Here is a 14,230-nt window from a genome sequence, read left to right as displayed (position 1 = left end):
ATTGACCTCTTTTCTTCCAATGACCTTGCCTTTCACCTTACCTCATTCACTCTATATGTTATATAGCTTAAACCTTGTGTTTGTCAATAACTGGAATCCCCTGTATGATTACAATTTCAGACTCTCCTCCTTGATTATCATCTCCTCTAACATTTCCAGTTGTTTCTTCCTCTATTTCAATTCCAACAATCCATGAGGCAAATAAAGAATCTATCCTACTTCCTTTTCTCATTGCTCATGTCTTCACTTCTTTGGTTATTCATTCAGCCTGAATTATATAGCCAATCATTATACTAACTTACCTCTCAGCCTCTTTCCATTTTTTCACTATATTGTTCTCATTTGTCTTCAATCCTGGTTAAAACCAATTTAATGCAATTTGCATACCTGAGCTTGTTTAGTTGACATGACTGAAGAAAAACACACAATTATGTTGACGGTCTCACTTTATTGTTCATGATCATTAAATTTAAGTGGGCTTTTAGTGCTGCCTAGCAATTATACTCCCACCCTGATAGATTATTAATGTATTCCTATCCTTTTTCCTTAAACCTCCAACACTTTCTCCCTCATTCTCACTCCTAGCTTATGATCTTTCTCTTTTCCTGAGAAAATGGAAGCAATTCTTAAAGAACTTATAAAAGCAATACCACCTTTTCTATCCACCCTAAGTGTCTGTGACCATCTGCTCTGCTTTCTCCTTTGTTATTATGGATAACCTCTATATACTTTTAAGCAAGGCCAGGCATTCAGCTGTGTTCTACATCTTTTCCCTTCTCTCCCATTCAAGGATATTCTCCAACTATTCTCCCCACTTCTCATGTATCATTAATTTCCTCTATCTCTAATGGATTTTTCCTAATAGTAAACAAACATACTTTTTTGTTCTATCTCAAAAAAATTACCCTTCTCTTGATCTCACTTCCCTTCTATCTACATTCCATTTCTCTTCTTCCCTTTATAAAAGAACCAAAAGAAAAATGTATTTGTACAATTGATATTCAATTCCTCTACTACCATTCTTTCTTGAATCTGATCTAAATAAGCTTAAGCTTTTATTCTTGCCACTCCACCGTAATCACTCCTATCAATATCACCCAGGACCTCAAGTCTCATTTTATTAGACTTTCAGCAATATTTGACACAGTTGAACATTCCCTTCCTTCACTTGGTATGCAGAACACACAGTATTGGTTTTTCAACTATCTCACTGACTGCTCCTTTAAGTTTTTTTTTTTTAATTGAAGTATAATTAACATATAGTGTTATAGTAGTTTCAGGTGTACAACATAATGATTCAATAATTCTGTACATTACTCAGTGATCATCATGATAAGTGTAGTCACTATCTGTCACCAAACAATGTAATTATAATCTTTTTTACTATATTCCCCATACTACTTTTCATTTCCATGACTTATTTATTTTATTTATTTATTTTTAAGATTTTATTTATTTATTTAACAGAGATCACAAGTAGGCAGAGAGGCAGGGAGAGAGAGAGAGAGAGAGAGGAGGAAGCAGGCACCCTGCTGAGCAGAGAGCCCGATGTGGGGCTCGATCCCAGGACCCTGAGATCATGACCTGAGCCGAAGGCAGAGGTTTAACCCACTGAGCCACCCAGGCACCCCGACTTATTTATTTTATAATTGGGAGTTTGTACTTCTTAATCCCCTTTGTCTATTTCACCTATCTCCCCACCCACCTCTCCTCCAGCAACCACCATTTCGTTCTCTGTATTTAAGAATCTGTTTTATGGGGCACCTGGGTGACTCAGTTGGTTAAGTATCTGCCTTTGGCTCAGGTCATGATCCCGGAGTCCTGGGATGGAGTCCCACATTGGGCTCCTGGCTCAGTGAGGAGTCTGCTTATTCCTCTCCCCTTCACCCTGCTTGTGCTCTCTCTCACTCCAATAATACATAAAATCTTAAAAAAAAAAAGAATCTGCTTTTTGTCTCTTTTTTGTTTTGTTTCTTAAATTCCACATGAGTGAAATCATATGGTATTTGTCTTTGACTTATTTCACTTAGTATTAATCCCTCTAGGTCCACTATGTTCTTTCAAATGGAAAGATCTCATTCTTTTTTTTTTTTTTTTAAACTTTTTTTTTTTTTTTTTAGATTTTTTTTTTTTATTTGTCAGAGAGAGAGAGGGAGAGCGAGCGAGCACAGGCAGACAGAATGGCAGGCAGAGGCAGAGGGAGAAGCAGGCTCCCTGACGAGCAAGGAGCCCGATGCGGGACTTGATCCCAGGACACTGGGATCATGACCTGAGCCGAAGGCAGCTGCTTAACCAACTGAGCCACCCAGGCGTCCCAAGATCTCATTCTTTTATGGCTAATATTCTAGTGTGTGTGTGTGTGTGTGTGTGTGTGTGTGTGTGTGTAAAACATCTTTATCCATTCATCTATTAATAGACACATATGTTGCTTCCATATGCTGGCTCTTGTAAATAATGCTGGATTAAACATAGGCATATGTATATATTTTTTAATTATATTTACCCAAAGAAAAGGAAAATGCCACTTCAGAAAGATTTATGCACCCCTATGTTTATTGATTGCTTTCAATTCTTATCTCTGGTTATTGTTTCTAAATGTTCGGATGCTCTGGGACTCAATCTTTGCACCCATTTTGTTTTTTATCTATACTCATTCCCTTGGTGGTCTCATCCAAAATCATCCCTATAAGCACTATCTCAACGCTGATGAGTCACAAACTTATCTTTCTAATACTTTTAGCTCAGACCTCTCCCATGAATACCTGACTTAAATATCCAGCTACCAACTAATAGGCACCAAAATATTAATTGGTCCAAAACCAAGTCCTTCCAAAACTTTCACCTTCCTAAGTTCTGCCCAGTTAATGGCAACTCCATTTTTTAATTGCTTAGACCTGAGACTATAAATTTCAGCAACAGCATATCATCATGTAGTAGTGGATTATCACTACTTATCAGAACTTATCAGAACTTAACAGTTCTTCCTTATGGTACATTTTTTCCAAATATTGATCAATGTTTCAATTAAGAGGACTTCTATTTTATTGTATCTAGAACCAAGAAGGTAACCTTCATATTTCTGGGAACGATAATTAAGAGGACTCTAGGTATCTGCTGAGCAATAGGAGGAATGAAATCAAGATATTGAGAGAAATTAAAGCCATGTTTTATGAGGAATAGTTGAAGAATTTGAGGATATATTCAACCTAGAGAAGAAAGACATTGAAGAATTGATATCTGTTATTAAATATTTCTAAAGTCTTTCATGTGTAAGGGTGATTACTACACTTAGACTACCCATCTAGCTTTAGATAGAACATAAGGTATTTGGCAATGGTTTCTTCTTCTGAGAATGGATGGACTTGATAATTGGACACTAGAATATGATCCAGATACACATATATATATATAAAGCAAAAAAGGAAGGGAGCATTATCTTGAGATGTTTTACAGTCTCAATATCTTACTCTATGTCCTGAGGATTTTTGGAGGATTGATACTTTGTGATATCTCTACTAAAGTATAGAGGGAGCCCATCATTCAGTGTCCTAAAAGAAAACATTATCTCACCTGAGAAAGAGATGGGCAGGCATCTCATAGGTAGAGAAGCAGTAACAGGATCAAGTCCATAGAGATTCTACATGAAACATTCTCTGTCTAATCCTCTTACAACAGGGTTTACTGCTCAAATGTGCAAAAGTTTAAAGAAAGGTATATTTCCTTCAAGGATTAAAAAATAAATGGCCCTTATATATGATGCCTGTCACTTATAGTTCTGAAACTTTTATTCAGGCTTTATTAAAAAAACCTATTATTTAATATTTTATCTGCCAAGAAAAGAATTTTTCCCCCATCTTCAGCTGAGAATTCCCAAGAAAACTTCTTTTCAGACCAGTAGGTCAAAGTTGCTGAGTGACTAATTTTGGCTTCCTATAAAAACAATTTATTATTTTCAGATGTGTTGCCTCTAGAGAGATGATTCTCAATCTTAGATGGATTTGGGATCAACTTGAAGTGTTAAAAAAAATGTTTTCTGTTTTTGGGTTCCAAGTCCAGAGATTCTGATTTAGTGGATTCGGTCTACAACCTTAGCTTAGAGATTTATAAAAGTTCCCTAGGCAGGGTGCCTGGTGTTGCAGTTACTTAAGCATCTGACTCTTGGTTTCAGCTCAGGTTGTGATCTCCTGGGCTATGGGATTGAGCCCTGTGTGGGGCTCCACACTCAGTATGGACTTTGCTTGAGACTTTCTCTCCCTCTCCTTTTACCCCTCCCCACCTTTGTGTGCTCTCCCTCTCTCTCAAATAAGTAAATAAAAATCTTTAAAAAAAAGTTTCCAAGGATGTTCCATTGTTTAAAACCTCTTCTCTAGAGATATTTTATTCCTTCTTTCTATTGCTAGGGATAGTTAAAGGTAGGATGTTGAGGAGGCAAAGAGTGTTTCAGACATGTTGGATGACCACTTGAAACAAATGCTGTTGAGATAATTTAAATATTCAAGAGTTAATTATAGTAGATGGACTTTTATATGTTTTCTACCCTTGAGATTCTATCATTTTATATCTACCCACCACAATGTGTATATATGGATTCAAAGAAATATATACAAGGACACAAATTCCACTGCACTATATAAATCAGGATGATTTTGCTAGTACAGCTGTATTCCTAGTTGCTGCCTCTTTCAATGGGTGAACTATTTTGTTCTGACTGCTTTTCAGTGCACATGACACAGTTTTATTAGATTACATTATGCATCAAGTCAAAGTGATGTTATTAGCCTGCTAGAAGAAGCTTCTCACCCAGCTGTGAGGGCTCGTTAATATATATTATGAAGTTAATAGTGCACAGAATATATGTGAGTAGGTGGTAGAGGACAGAAATTTAAACCAAATTAAAAATGTGAGAGAAACTGCAGCACGTGGGAAATAAATGCTTATTGCTACCAGTCTCAATTATTTTTCATTATTTTCAAGGTCAAGCTGGCAATTTTTCACAACTCTTACCCACAAATACCCTTCCCGATTGATTGACTCTTTCATCTAGAAGCTCTCCTTACACCCAGGAGGCAAGCCTGCTTTTTTATTGTATTAAAAGAATCTAAATGCCAAAGTGAAAAGAATACTGGGCTTCTGTTTATTTTTATCTGAAAATCAAAACACCACGAAAACTCTAAAGTAGGAATTTTCAAAGGAGTTTAATCTGGGATTTTTAAAGCAGTTTAAGTGATTCAAAAAATTATATGCTGAGGATTTGTAGAGAAGTTAAAATGTTTTTAAAAAATAGTATGCTAAGGAAATTGTTATTCTAACTGAACCTAAATAAAGCCTATCATGACACTGCAAGGTAAGAATCTTCTAATTCTTCCTTCCTATTTGATAAAGCATACTCTCTGGTATGGCAAAAGAAAGAAAATCTTTCCTTCACCATACATTCACCAGTCCTACTGTAGAATGAATAAATAAGTTACGTTCACTTATAATTGAGTAGGACTTTTCTTTTTCTCATGGATATTTTTGTCCCCCAAATCAAACATAGCTTGGAGAATCATGGTAAACTATCATAATTTTGCATGTAGTAAAGGTGAGAGACTCTCAGGGATTCTTGTCATCCTGATAAACAAAGAGAAAGATATGAGAAGTTTGGTAGAAGTAGAAGAGTGTGGTTAAATGGGAGAAGGTGGGAACAAGGTGGGAGGTAAGAGCTGTTAGTAGGAGAAATCTCTCTGATGTTGTTATTGTCTTAAAGAGTGAGGGTAGGAGGAATAGAACATTTTAATTTAATGGCTTCCATTTTCTCTATTCAGAACAAAGCCTTCAGCTGCGGTTGCAGTGGGAGAGAAGCTGGAGGCTGGGAAAAGTAGGAAGGTTATGAAGTAGTTGTTATAGACTATGACCTTGTTTTATTGGTTATCTTATACTGCTCTTAAATCTTTAATCATTTGTTCCTGGCTTTTATTTCTCTGTCCCAAAATATAATTCATTCCTATCTCGACCGCCCCTCCCTTTTTATGTTTTCATTTTTTCTGCTTTCTTCTTTTCCTTTTCTACCAAACCTCCTGAAATAGTAATTTATGACAACTACTAATTCTTGCTCATATTCCACTTGCTCCTTAAATCTCTAGGAGTTGGAAAAAGGAAGATGATCCAGTGATGGAGGTAAGAAAGACCTCAAAGAAGTGATTGACATAGGGCTGTGTTGAGGAAGAAATATAGAAAAAGATTCAAGAAGAACTTAAACCAAACTTCTCAATCATACACCTCTTTATTGAGGCACCTGGGAGAAATAATTGATTATTCTTTCAATGCAAACACAGGACTCTAAATTATACCATTCACATTACTCTCATAACCTCATAACAGTGTTTTATAATTGTTTGCATGTCTGTCACCTTTATACTCAATTATTAGCAGCTTTTCAAGTCAATATTACTCTTTTCTTTGTTTCTTTGTCCCCTATAACATACAGCATTCTACTTAGTGCACAATAGGAACATAAAACATATTCGTGAATAAGTGAAGCATTTTATCTCATTTATGGCTTAATCACACCTTCAAATTCAGGCTTGAAATTCTAGCATGAAGCATGAATATCATGTAGTATTATTTTTGTTCAGCAAATATTTATTGAAAAACCTACCATGTGCCAGACAATATTTTAAGTACCATAGATATAACCATGAACCAAATAGACAAAAATCGCTGTTTGTAAGCCATTTTACAGATTATAAAGCTGACTCATATCTATTCGCAGTACTTTTCCTCTTTTTTCATCCTGCACTGTCCAAGGCTAGGCCTTCATTAAGTCTGATATGCATAAGGGGAATATGGCTCCTTCTCTATCAACTCCTTTGCTTCTCAAGTCTTTGGAAAATATATGCTTTCATAGCTACCACCTTTGATTCCTTCAGCCTTCTTTCTTTTTTGAACTGTGAAAACTCTGTAAAGAGTTAATAAATTATAAATATGGTAACCACATTTAAAAATTTACAAATCAGAGCACATATTCTGTGAAAGCCTTATTTTCTTATTTATAAACATTTTTTTTTTTTTACTTAAGCAAGAATTGGTAGTTATCATGAATTACTCTTTCAAGAAAAATAATCAAAAGTCTTACAGTGGTGTAAAATTAATTCACATTTAATTATACATCAAATAATGAACAACCTTCATCAAAAAGTATACAATTATATGAAGAGAAATAAAAAAAATTCAGCCAAGACATATATTAGTTATAATATTTGCATTGTCATTTTCATCATCAGCTGTTGAGATGATGGCACATTACTCCCTTGTACTTGTTTGAAGAATGCTGCTTGCTTAATAATTGTTTATTCTTTCCAGTTTTTTTCCAGCATTTCTTGGCAAGTCTCTGAATACTTCATTTGGATTATCAGGAAAGATTTTACAATAATCAATGGGTACCAATGATAATTCCAATCTCAAAAGTTGTTAATGAGATAAACATAAACAAAAACAAAGGCCACAAAACAATAACAAAGAATAAGTAAGCAAACAATAACAGTAACAACTCTCTTCCATCCGGGAGTCTGGACAAAGAGACTTGGTTTAAACATTTTCTTTCTATTTGGAAAACTAATGTTTCCATGTTGAAAATCTTTAAGCCTAATATTTGACCATTATTGATCTATAGATACATTTTCTTTTGTCCTATTTTGCTAGTAAGTAGTCATTAGGATATGAGTTCTTACTCATATCCTAATGAGTACTTTAGGTACTTTAGATACGATATTTATTAAATAGATAATCTGACTAAGTTAATTGCCTATTTTCCAAGATTTACCATTCTGGGCCTCTCCTGCTGAGTCTAGGCTAAGTTTAACAGTTTCTACAAAGATATCCTTTCTAAAGGACTAGTTAATTATCAATCTACAAATACCCAGTTACCTATTTCCCCAGGTCCAAACCATAACAAATAGCACTTTAGTAGTTTTCATGTTAAGGTCTTTTACTTTAGTGGTAAATTTAATTTTTTTCTTACAATTCTTTAATTTTTATCAATATTCATATGAGACTTTTGAGGCTGAAAGTTAATAATAGCTAACATGTGGAGGATTTCCTATGTGCCAGGTAGTGTGCTGGTTCACTTCATTTTCACAACCATCCTATAAGGATGGTAATTTTTTTTTTTTTTTTTTTTTTTTTTTTTAATTTGAGAGGCAGAGGGAGAGGGAGAGAGGGATCTTAAGCAGGTTCCACGCCCAGGGCAGAGCCTGACATGGGCTCCATCTCACAAACCTGAGATCATGACCTGAGCAGAAATCAAGAGTTGGATGCTTAACTGACTGAACCACCCAGGAGCCCTGAGGTTAGTAATTTCAGCTTCCTTTTATAGATAAGAAAATTGAAACACAGATAAATTAAATAACTTGTCCAAGGTCACACACTGAATAAGTAGCAGACTCTGGTGTGTCTGAAATCAGAGTTTCTGTTCTTAAAAATAAACCATTGTGTATCTCCCTCTCCTATAGTTTTTGCCACTCAAATTTAAAAATGGCATCATGTAAGACAGTGGTATTTGTTCAGGAATTGTATGGGTTATGAGATGGTTTTGATGGTTTGTAAGAATGATGGTACAGAATATTTTAAAGAGCAACTGTCCTAGAAAATTCAAGAAATTTGGCTTCCATAATTAAAGCACATTAAACATAGACACATGTGGAAAATATGCAAAATAAAGTAATATTTGCATTATAGAAGGATTATGGCTAAAGACAATAAAGAGTGGGAATAATGGGGAGGAAAGAATAAGGCTAGGACATAAAATTTGTTTTTCTAACGGAGGAGAGCTAGAAAAAGCCATAAATCACTCTGGCTGTTACTGGAAAAAAAAAAAAACCCACAAAAAACAAAAAAAAAAACAAACTTGTAAAGTTCCTTAGCTTTACAAAGGTTAAGAGAACAACAATGTTTTGCCAGCCAAACTAGCCAAGGAGGTGACTGAAATAGAAAGCTTATTCTGCATGGCCAGACAGGACCCACTTAAAGGGTTCTCTCTTGTTTTAGAGCCTGTAATTGGACAGGCAGGAAGTCACTCATTTCCTTTCTACTCTTCTGATTCTGTTTTGGTACTTTTGTTTATGATAAAGCAAAGTCATGCTTGCATCCTAGCTTATTTTCTAAAACTCTAATGTGCCAGTTTTAGCAGGGCTAATAAATAATAGGGATATTTACAGAATCTTAACATCTTAACCCTCTGTTAGCCATTATAAAAAATTTAGTATACTGTGATTGCCATCATGAAAACAAATGCATAACCCTCATAAGTCATTTTCAATCCAAGAAAGACTGTCAACCCTTGTATTTTTATCATCTAGATGAGGGTCTGCATCTTGCTCTTAGTTTCAATTTATATAACAAATTATAAGGGTTCACATCTCTATTTGGTATATAGTGGCAAAAATCTAAAGTGGTTTTCAAGAACCTTAAAATTCTCTTAAGACTTGGTTTTTTTCTTATGAAATTATTCTTCTGTAGGTCTATATTTCTTTGTCTAATTTTTATGCTCCCCTTGTGCTTATTTTCTCACATTTCTCCCCCAAATAACAACATGTAAAAATTATTTGCTGATATAATTGAATAGAAGTTTGTTATTATTTTTTAAATTTAGAAATCAAACATGAATTAATAAGTTTCTTTCTAACCTTAAAATTTTATTAAAACTTATATTTTTTTCCATCAGTCTGAAAAATAGAAGCTTTACTGAAGTTGGTTTTCCTTGTCATTTTTTTCCTGCTTTGCAGGAAAGTGATTAGACTTAAATTCTTATCATTTTAAAACGTTCTGAATTGTTTTCAAACACAAAACAAATCTAACCAAAAAATGTCAGTGCAGGTGGTATGGGATATCACTTTACAAAAAGGTTCGTTGTTGAGTTTTCCACAGGGACCTAAGCTCTTAATGAAGATATGAATTGGTATAACCTTTTAAAAATAAAATGTAAATTTAACTGAAATCTTGCCATTTGCAGTGACATGGATGGAACTAGAGGGTATTATGCTAAGTGAAGTAAGCCAATTAGAGAAAGACAATTATCATATGATCTCAGTCATATGTGGAATTTAAGAAACAAAAGGAAAGGGAGGAGCAGAGGGAAAGGGAGGGAAAAACAAAACTAGATGAAACCAGAGAGGAGACAAACCTTAAGAGACTCTTAATCATAGGAAACAAACAGAGGGTTGTTGGAGGGGAGAGGGGTGGGAGAATGGGGTAACTGGGTGATGGCCATCAAAGAGGGCACTTGATATAATGAGCACTGGGTGTGCGAGAAGACTGATGAATGACTGAACTCTACCTCTGAAACTAATAATACACTGTGTCAATTAATTGAATGAACTTAAATTAAAAACAGATAAATAAAAATGAAATAAATAAAATCTAGAACTAAGTATGAAGACATATTGTTTTGACATAGTAATACCCTCTTAAAAAAAATCCAATTGAGAAGTTCCTGTCTAAGAATTTAATATTATGCAAACTCTTAATATATAAAGCACAATTATGAAAAAAATCCTGAAACTTTGCCAAAGATTTAGTATAAAAGTATCCTTTCCATATTTATAATAGTGTTGAATTAGAAATAAATAAAATAACTAAGATTATGAAAATGATTAAATATATTTTGTAAATATCCATATGACACTCAAAATGGTATTTCTGAACAATATTTAATGAAGTGGGAAAAGCTCACAAGAAAATATTTATTTAAAAAATGTTTAGTTCTGAAAAGGACTAGAAATATATGAGTAAATTTTCTGAAGCTGTTTTTTTTTTCCTAAGTAGGATCCATGCCCAGCATGGAACTCAATGTGGGGTTTGAACTCACAACACAGATCAAGACCTGAGCTGAAATCAAAAGTTGGACACTTAAGCAACTGAGCCACCCACATACCCCTCTAATGTTTTTATAATAAGCACACCTTATTTTTATAATCAGATATATGTGCAGTGTACATACGCAGAAATATTAATAAAAATGTGATCTCCAGGAATATTTAATTAGTAGATAATTTTTAGGATTTCTGTATCTATTGTAGGCTCCAGTTCATCTCTGTTGGCCAGTACCCGCATAGGTATCCTTTTAATTAACTTTTCTAAAAGGCTTTGTAGTATTTAGGAAAAGAATGCAGTGAACCCTGACTAAATAAATCATACAAAGAGAATTTTGGATTTGAAAGACTAAAGATTATCCAGACCAAGCTCTCTACCTCTCCTTTAGTTTCAGCAACAGTCAATCTACAGAGGCAAAAGATTTTTATATTAATAATTGAAAAATAAATTCAACTCAAGTCAATTCCTATAAACAGTTTCACTAAAGCAAAAGAATAATGATAATAGCAATAATATATTTGTATAGTGGTTTGCACTCTACAAATCACTTCTACGTATACAACCTCATTTTCCTTCAAATAGCTTACATAAAGGAAAAATTAAGATTTAGAGGCTGAAAGGGCTTGTTAGTGCCCCAGCTAGGAAATTTAGCCTGTCCCAATACTAAATCCCGAAAGGGCTTGTTAGTGCCCCAGCTAGGAAATTTAGCCTGTCCCAACACTAAATCTCTTTCTTTTACCATATCCAATGTGATGGATAGATATGTGAAAATCTATTTTAAAAGAGGCACAAAGGGGCACCTGTGTGGCTCAGTTAACTCTCTGCCTTCACCTTGGGATCAAGCATGGCCTTGGGCTCCCTGCTCTACAGGGAGCCTGTTTCTCCCTCTTGCTTTGTCTGCGGCTCCCCTGCTTGTACTCTCTCTTTCTGTGTCAAATAAATAAATAAAAATCTTAAAAAAAAAAAGTATGTTTAACAAAGTAAAGAGGCTCAAGGAGCTGATTTTAATTACATGTTTAATAACAGATATTTGAGTTTTGCCCAAGAACACATGAGTTCTATTTGAAATTCTGTCATTGATTGTGTGCTAAGCCATACTTTGCATGGTTTGGGTCTATCCTAATGACCTCTGCCTGTTTGTCATGAAAGGTATGGCATTATTTAATTAACCCTGTGGTTTCTCTGTGCACTTGGAGTAGGCTGAATAAGAGATTTTAACGCTGGTTGCTATTTCCTGCCATATGACAAAAAGCTGACAACTATCAACCAGTACCCCTCCTGAAGGATGTAGAAAAAAATCAGATGAAAATTTAGGAAGGAAAGATAATTCCTAATCCTCTTGAAACTTTTTCCGGAAAGGATATAGGTGGAACCTGTTTTCCAACTGTGTTCTCTCAACGAAATTCTAACTCTTAAACTGGCAAATAATAATGGATAGTGCTATGACTTGATTAACGGGTTGGAAATGTGTGATAAATTAGGTTGCTCAGTTCAGGATCCAGCACCTCACAGCAAGCAGATCGGAAATACTCACACTTGCTAATATCAACAATTGCCAGTCTGGCCTTGAGGTAAGTCTTGTGTCATTGCCCTCCCTCTACCCAAATTCTCCTTCCAGCTGTTCTGATATTCACTAAGACTACAGTTTCTCTGAACAATTTACTTCTGCCTTGCTATGTTTAATTAGTTATTGAATAACTGATTTTCTCCTATTTTAGTGGGACCCTTAACATATTTCAAATTATACTGAGATTTATTGTGAAGTAAGAACGTCCTATTAGCGTGCCATCCCAGAAGTTCTTTGCTTCTAGTCCCATTCTCCCCAATCCCCAAATATCTTTTTAGTTCTAGTATCCAAACTCCTTAGCAAGATATTTTCCTTTTTCTGTTCTGTTTTATCCTAATATTTAAATTTTGTAATTTCTCTAATACTATATATATATATATATAAATGAAATGGGAATTTTTGGTTTCACACTAACAGCATGAGGAAATAGCTTTGGGATACGATTTATTTAAGTTCACATCCCTGTTTCACAACCTACCAGATGTATGATATTGAACATACTATTTAAACTTTCTTTAGTTCCATTTTCTCACTCATAAATTGGGGTGATCAATAGCTACCATACCTGATTGTTGTGAAGATTAAGTGAAAAACTAAATGTAAAATTCTTTACACATTTCCAGCTCATTGTAGGTGCTCTCTTCAAAGAATGCTAGAATTTGTCATATTGTTACGGACTGCATTGTGTTCCCCCCCAATACCTCAGATGTGACTTTATTTGGAGATAGGGCCTTTAAGAGGTAATTAAGTTAAAATGAGGCCATTAGGATTGGCCTTAATCCAATGTGACTGATGTCTTTATAAGAAGAGGAAACTTTTACATACAGAGGTACCAGGAATGTGCACACCCAGAGGAAAGAATCATATGAGAACACGGTAAGAAAGATGTCATATACAAGCCAAAAAGAGAGCCCTCTGAATAAGCCACACCTGCTGACACTTTGATCTTGGACTTCCAGGCTTCTGAACTGTGAGAAAATTGGTTTCTGTTGTATAAGCCAACTGATCTGTAGTACTTTGTTATGGCAGTTGCGGAAAACTGATATACATATATTCACTATTTGAGAAGAATTAACCCTTACTGTTTTCCTATTATAAGTCCTACTTAATCCTCTAATTAATAATAGGGGAATGATTAAGAGTATAATCTTAGAAGATAGATAGCCTTGAATTTGAAGACTGGGTTATCCACCTAGGTGACTTTGAATGAATTTCTCATATGTTCCAGAGTCTCAAATTTCCTTATGTATAAAATGAAGCAACACCTGTCTCAAAGAGTTATAATAAGGATCAAATTAAAAGAGATGTTTATAAATTTCATAGTATAGTATCTGATATATAGGTGCTTAGTAATTAATTATTGGAAGTAATTAATTATTATGGAAGAATTAATTATCTTTATGTATAGAGATAATGTACAAAACCATTTACATGTGTTTTGTCAATCTGGCTTAGTTTTCTCTAAGCTTAATCAGTTTAGCAAATCTGTGTGTGAAGTGCCATACATATACATCCTTTCAACAATTACTTAATTATTTTGAGGATGTGGAAAATTAGCTTCATTGTTGGCTCGAATCCAAGATCACCCTTAAAATGACTTGTAATATATTTTTAACATTTATTCTAAAAACCCTTCCAGTGTATTAGATTTATTGGAATGATTTGATGATTTTGTTTCAGGGACCAAGCTTAGACTATTTTTTTTCTTGTGCAGTCTTCATACTTGCCATTTTAGGAAGATATTATGGTTTATCAGAATCTCCTCACAATGAAGTATTCTAGTTTGTAGTAGAATAAACAAGGATCTCCTTTATT

The sequence above is a fragment of the Enhydra lutris genome, unplaced genomic scaffold, assembly GCF_002288905.1.
Source record: "Enhydra lutris kenyoni isolate GAN:26980312 unplaced genomic scaffold, ASM228890v2 scaffoldscaffold2, whole genome shotgun sequence".
Lineage (NCBI taxonomy): Eukaryota > Metazoa > Chordata > Mammalia > Carnivora > Mustelidae > Enhydra > Enhydra lutris.
The sequence above is the reverse complement of the archived record's forward strand: the minus strand, read 5'-3'. Positions refer to the sequence as shown.